The sequence below is a fragment of the Furipterus horrens genome, unplaced genomic scaffold (genome assembly GCF_987537825.1).
Source record: "Furipterus horrens unplaced genomic scaffold, mFurHor1.1.pri manual_scaffold_3, whole genome shotgun sequence".
NCBI lineage: Eukaryota > Metazoa > Chordata > Mammalia > Chiroptera > Furipteridae > Furipterus > Furipterus horrens.
Genome location: NW_028327173.1, coordinates 86,800,357 through 86,808,002, shown reverse-complemented (window position 1 = coordinate 86,808,002; position 7,646 = coordinate 86,800,357).

Below are 7,646 nucleotides of genomic sequence, written 5' to 3'. Positions count from 1 at the left end.
CAGAAAAATGGGAATAGAGAAAACATAACTCAATATAATAAAGGCCTATAATAGCAAACCTAAACCTTACATCATACTCAATGAAGAAAACCTAAAATTTTAAAATATGTATATTTTATTGATTATACTAGTACAGTTGTCCCAATTTTTCCCCTTTGCCTCCCTCTGCCTGCTATCCCTCTTCCCTCCAGCAATCCCCTACCCATGGATCATGCATATAAATTTTTTGTCTTCTCCATGTCCTATACTATTCTTAACATCACTATTTTGTATCTACCAATTATGCTTCTTAACCCCTGCACCTTTTCCCCGTTCTCCCCCTTGCCCCTTCCAGCTGATAACCCTCCAAATGATTTCTACACCTATGATTCTGTTCCTGTTCCGGTTGTTTGTTTAGTTTGTTTAATTAGATTTAGCTCTTGCCAAGCCATTATTACATGAGAGCAAAGTGAAAGACATTGGGGAAACCATAACAGCATAATCAATAAAATATACTTAAAAATTATAAAATGGTAAATTTTATGCAATCTATATTTTGCCACAATAATGGAGTCAATATAAATACAAATTCTAATATTTTCCCTCAAATCTCAGTGAATTGTCTTGTGTGCTATCTGGCTCCATGTCCTCCATTTTGGACAACACTAATCTAGGGGATCCCTGATCCACCAAAGCTAGTTAAGATCTCAGATTCCTCTTTCCTTAACATCTATAGAACCACATGGATTAACTTCCAAGACAGCCCAGTAGATCAGATCACCTGGGAGATTCCTCCACCTCTGTCATGCGATATGTGTAGCCTCCCATTTTGCCTGCTCCACATACTTACCTTTTATCTCTCTGATACATTACCAGTGTATAATAACCCTGTCACCTGGTGTTTGGCTTCATTCCAAACAAAGACTAAACAACAGAGAGTGAAACTGCTGTTGACAGCATTGCCAAAAACAGTCCAGGGATATGTTTTTAAATAATTAGCTTTGCTACCAAGCCACTTGGTTTTATCTCAACATGGTCATTTGTGTATGTGGACCATACTCAGGGATGCCATTTCTGTACCTGAACGTGCTTTGTTTTTATAGAGAAAAATGTTCTTCAAGTTGAGTGAGTCCCAGAATACTTAGTAATTTTTCAAATAAACCTGATCTCAATGTGTATATAATACAATATAAGCACATTGTAATTATCTCTTGGAGAAACAAAAATATCTAATTACCTTTGCAGGTATCCAAAATTGGTGCTTTCTGAATTGACCGGTGGTAGTTAATGGATCTGATGCATCTTGGGATGCTTAATTGCCATATCTGGACTCATTATAGTCCCAGAGATGGTTATTGGGTTTGTTTTGATGTCTTTTAATTCGACATTTGTTTCAATTCCTCTACCAGACCAACATATTTATTTTTCTTTCTGTTCCCAGAATGTTTCTGTTTAGCAGGGAAGCAATATCAATAAACCCTACTGTGTTAGTGAGTTTTTCAGACTGAAAAATAGCTGGTTTATTGGCCAGAAATTGTTGATGTAATTTTTTTTTAGTTCTTTTAAAGTATATCTTGTAAGAGCTGATTTCCAATTAAAACAAAATATTTTGACTTTGATTTATCCATGAACTTGTGAACTCACACTGCGTAATATTTTTATACCTGAACCAACCTTTGAAATTTTCTAAGCATTTCCATATACATTTTCTCATTTAATGCAACAATAAATACTATGTAGCTATCATTAATTCTTTTTACAGGAAAAACAACTGATATTCAAAATTCCTGAGAAAGTTTTTTTTATAACCCTTGAAAATATAATAGACCTTTCAAAATGTGTGAAAGAAATTATATTAGCATTTCTTCATTAGGTATTTCAGACCCCTGGCGTTATGCTGATATATTTTATATCACCCAAGAGATCATCATGAAGATATTTAAATTTTGTGATTTATTTGGTGATGATAAAGTAAACATGTTTTAGATTGTCTGGATAAGCATCTTATAACAAAATATTCACATTTATGATCATGTGGGTAATAAGTGAGGACTTAAAATAAGAATCTTTTGAGTTTAATGATAAGGTGGACAAAATTATTCTAGGGGATCTGTGAGTTTTCACATCGACCAACCCTAAGCAAAGTATTACATAAGGGGAAAATAAAGTTTACTCATAAGTATTTTCAGAAGACTCCTTTCTTCTACAATAAGACTTTTTTGTTGTATGGTAGCTTTGGGGCTTTGACTTTTGTTGTGTTGATCAACATAGCGATAGAGAACTAAAAGAAACTTGAGTTTGAATGTTTTTGAAGAAATCGAAGGCATTTTTATACACCAACAATAAAAACTCAGAGATAGAAACTGAAAGAAAAATCCCATTTACCATAGCAACAAGAAAAATAAAATACCTAGGAATAAACTTAACCAAAGAGGTAAAAGACCTGTACACAGAAAACTACATAACACTGAAGAAAGAAATTAAAGAAGATACAAATAAATGGAAGCGTATACCATGCTCATGGATGGGAAGAATCAACATCATTAAAATGTCCATACTACCCAAAGCAATTTATAGATTCAATGCAATCCCTATTAAAATACCAGCAACATATCTCGCAGACCTAGAACAAATACTTCAAAAATTTATATGGAACCAAAAAAGAGCCCGAATAGCCACAACAATTTTGAGGCAGAATACAGTAGGAGGAATCACAATACCCGATATCAAACTATACTACAAGGCCACGGTAATCAAAACAGTCTGGTACTGGCATAAAAACAGACATATAGATCAATGGAACAGAATAGAGAGCCCAGAAATAAGCCCAGGTTCATATGGTCAACTAATATTTGACAAAGGGGGAAAGAACATCAAATGGAATGAAAAGAGCCTCTTCAACAAATGGTGTTGGGAGAACTGGACAGGGACATGCAAAAAAATGAAACTAGACCACCAGCTCACACCATACACCAGAATAAACTCAAAATGGATCAAAGACTTAAATGTAAGCCGTGACACCATAAATGTCCTAGAGGAAAAAATAGGCAGGAAAATTTCAGATATCCCACGTAGCAACATTTTCACTGATATATCTCCTAAGGCAAGGGAAATAAAGGAAAGAATAAACAAATGGGACTACATCAAACTAAAAAGTTTCTGCTCATCTAAAGAAAACATCAGAAAGATGCAAAGGAAACCAACCATATGGGAAAATATATTCGCCAATGACATCTCAGACAAAGGATTGATCTCCAAAATATATAAAGAACTCATACGACTCAACACCAAGAAGACAGACAACCCAATTAAAAAATGGGCAAAGGACCTGAACAAACACTTCTCCAAAGAAGACATACAGAGGGCCCATAGACATATGAAAGTATGCTCAACATCACTAGCCATCAGAGAGATGCAAATTAAAACCACAATGAGATACCACCTCACACCAGTCAAAATGGCAATCATCAACAAATCAACAAACAACTTGTGCTGGAGAGGATGCGGAGAAACGGGAACCCTGGTGCATTGCTGGTGGGAATGCAGATTGGTGCAGCCACTGTGGAAAACAGTTTGGAATTTCCTTAAAAAACTAAAAATGGAACTGCCTTTTGAACCAGCAATTCCATTGCTAGGATTATATCCAAAAAATCCCGAAACACCAATTCAAAAGAACCTATGCACTCCAATGTTCCTAGCAGCACTATTTACAATAGCCAAGTGCTGGAAACAACCTAAGTGCCCATCTGTAGATGAGTGGATCAAAAAACTGTGGTACATTTACACAATGGAATTCTATGTAGCAGAAAAAAAGAAGGAACTTCTACCATTTGCAACAACATGGATGGAACTAGAGAAAATTATGCTTAGTGAAATAAGCCAGGCAACAAAAGAAAAATACCTTATGCTGTCACCTATTACAGGAAACTAATGAACAACACAAACAAATGAGCAAAATTGAACCAGAGGTATGTAAACAAGAAGTAGACTAACAGTAACAAGGGGGGCGGGGGGGGGGAAAGAAAGGAGTAAGGGGATGGGTCAAGTCAAAAAATATATATATATATGAATGACCCACAGACAGGTGCAACTGAGTGGGGACTAAATGTGGGGGAGGGGAGGGACAGGGTGCAGGGAAACAAGAGGCCTAAAAAAGTGAGACAACTGTAATGGAAAAACAAACCAAAATTTTTTAGTGGGGGAAAAATGAAAATATGAAGAATGGAAATGCCAGTTCAGTGAATATTAGGACAAAGATTTTCCTTCACGTTGTACATTTTTCTCCCTATTTGATCCCTCCAGAGTTTGGCATTCTAAACAAGTAAGTAATGACATAAGTTCCTTTGCATAGAACTAATAAGACCAGTTGTCAACAGAGGTTCTTTTTTTTTTGACCATCTTTGACTGGACTGCCAAGCCTAAAGGAAACATACTTGGGCTCAGATTGTTACCAGAAAGCCCTGAGGAACTGGGAATGACTTTCAAAGGTAATAAAAGCCCATGAGATAAAAGGCCTGGTACCATGGTTGGTTGTGCGGTCCACAGCAATCTTTCCAGGGAAGGAACGAAGGTTGTTTTCCTGAAAGATGGCTAGAAGGGACCTGAAGGCACAAGGAAAGACCAGAAAGACTTGGAAAAAACAGGTGTGTACAGGCAAGGATGAATGCCAGATATGTGGCACAGCTTCTGTGCCCTGAAGAACAGACTGAAGGTCACCCCAAATATTCCTTGGGTAAGTTCCAGCAAAGCAGAACTAAAGATCATAAGTGATCATTTGCTGCTCTTGTTATGTTTATGCAAACGAACAGGATAAATTAAAAATGGACTTAATGTAGTCCCTTTAAAGACAAGGAGGGTAACCTTAGGGAGAAAAATTATTATTCAAGGAAAATCACAATGATCAGTAGTAGAGTATAAAACAGGGCAACTAACCGTCTTAAAAGTTTCTTCTCCAGATTTAGAGACTTGTTTGCGGGTTATGTTACATAAATTAACACGTGTTTTTTGTTTTCAAAGGACATAAGCCTATGATCGCATTACCTGAGTGATTATCTGTACGAATAAGCCTCACTTAATCCTCTCTGCAGCGCTGCCTCCTGAGACTCAACGGTTTGGCTGAACTAAATGGCTGGGTTGGGGAAGAATGGGGCGGTCTGTGGGCTTCACTTTAAAACGGGTTTCTCTTTTCTATCCTAATGGCTTGGACAGAAAGGGCCCAGAGATCTGAGAGGGGAAAAAACCTAAACTATTTACCTCAGCCCAAACTAAGTATAATGGGCAAAAGGGTTTTGGACAGGCGAGATGTGCCTAGCACACCTTCTTACAAAGAAACTTTTTTTTTCCCTAATATGGAACATTGAAAAATTAATCCCTGCCTTTTGTCATCTAGTAGTTATGGATTGAATGATGTCTTTTAACCCTTTTCGCCAAATCTGTTGCCCTCAGAACACAACAAGGACACCAGCCTGTTGAACCAAGCACGCCGTTGACCGGAGGCAGCCAACTGACCTGGAGTCTGCACGATCCTTCCCCATGTGGGAAGGCCACCCTCCCCTCCACACCCCCACTCATATTAGGGTTTTCTGGACCCAAGGGTAGGTAGGACGACGACCATGTCCAGCTTGAAGCAGCTAGAGGAGCTTGAGACCTTCGCCCATTGTCCTTTACAAGATTACAAAGGGTCCTAATATTTGAGAGGGGGGGATAGTTAATTTTTACAAACCAGGGGTATGGACTTGGGGGGGATCGCTGGGGGAGGGGGGTGCTGGGTGGAGGGGAACAAGGGGGAGAAAATTGGAACTGTTGTAACAATATAATCAATAAAAAACATTAAAAAATAAATAAAAGAAACTTGAAATGATTTAATTCTGTTTCAAAGAGCACATAACCTTATACCAAAGGAAAAGAGAATAAATCCAGAAAAAGAGTAGGATCAGGTGGGAAGGAAGAAGAATGTGGAGAAAGATTGAGAGAGAACTGCACAAGGAAATAGATTCTGCTGTTTGCCACATAAGGAAAAAAAGGGAGGGTAGGACTTTAACAAGTGTGCTATGTATTATTAATAAAAATCTACTTTGGCATATTTTTAGAGACTGTTTTAGAAGATTTAATTAGCTTTGCAATTGCTTTGGATTTTAAACTGGTATCTGAATGCAATACAGTTCTAACAAATTATTTTATTAGTTAACTTAGGTTTCTGTGTCAGAATATTGAAAATATCTGTGAATTAAAGCTGATATATACTTATCTGTTTTTAAGTATATTTTATTGCTTATGTTGTTACAGTAGTTCCAATTTTTTTCCTTTTGCTCCCTCTGCTGAGTATCCCTCTTACCTCCAGCAATCCCACTCCCCTTAGTTCATGTCTATGGGTCATGCATATGTTCTTTGGCTTCACCCTTTCCTATATTATCTTAACTTCCCCCTGTCTATTTTGTACCAACCAATTATGCTAATCCCTGCACCATTTCCCCATTTCTCCCCCTTTTCCCTCCCAGCTGATAACCCTCCAAAGGATCCCCATACCTATGATTCTGTTCCTATTCTGGTTTGCTTAGTTGGGTTTCGCTTTTAGTTTTTAGATTCAGTTGTTGATAGTTGTGAGTTTGTTGTCATTTTAATGTTCATAATTTTGATCTTTTTCTTAAGTAAGTTCCGCTGACATTTCATAAAATAGGTTGGTGATAATAAAGTCCTTTAGCTTTACCTTGTCTGGGAAGTGCTATCTCTGCCCTTCCATTCTAAATGATAACGTTGCTGGATAGAGTAATCTTCATTGTGAGTCCTTGCTTTTCATCACCTTGAATACTTCTTGCCAGTCTTGTCTTGCCTGCAAAGCTCCTTTTGAGAAATCAGCTGAGAGTTTTATAGACACCCCATTCGTAGGTAACTCTCTGCTTTTCTCTTGTTGCTTTTAAGAGTCTCTCTTTATCTTGAGCCTCAGCCATTTTAATGATGATGTATCTTGGTGTGGTCCTTTTTGGGTCTAGCTCATTTAAGACTCTCTGTGCTTCCTGGACTTGTATGTATATTTCCTTCACCAAATTTGGGGAGTTATCCTTCATTATTTTCTCACATAAGCTTTCAATTTCTTGCTCTTCCTCTTCTCCTTCTGGCACCCCTGTGATTGGCACGTTTAAAGTTGTCCCTGAGGTTCCTAAGCCTCTCCTCATTTTTTTCAATTCTTGTTTCCTCATTCTGTACTGGTTAACTGTTTTTTTCTTCCTTATGTTCCAAATCATTGATTTGAAACCTGGTTTCCTTCCCTTCACCATTGGTTTTGTGTGGATTTTCCTTTGTTTCACTTAGCATATCCTTCACTTTTTCCCTTATGCATTTGCCATACTTAAGCATATTTGTCAAGCCTGTGAGCATCTTTATCACCAGTGTTTTGAGCTCTATGTCTGTTAGGTTGGCTATCTCCTTGTTGCTTAGTTCTTTCACTGGAACCTTGATTCGTTCCCCCGTTTGGGCCATACCTCTCTGTCTCCTCATCTTGACAGGCTCCTGTGTTTGTTTGCCTCTGTGTCTTAGGTAGAGCTATAACTCCTGTTATGTTGTAAGGGGATAAGCCTTAGGTATTCATCAGTACGTGGCGACACATTTCACCACGTGTGGTGCTGTTTGCGGGGGAGGGGTCTGAAAGGGAACAATGCTGCTTGTTCAGC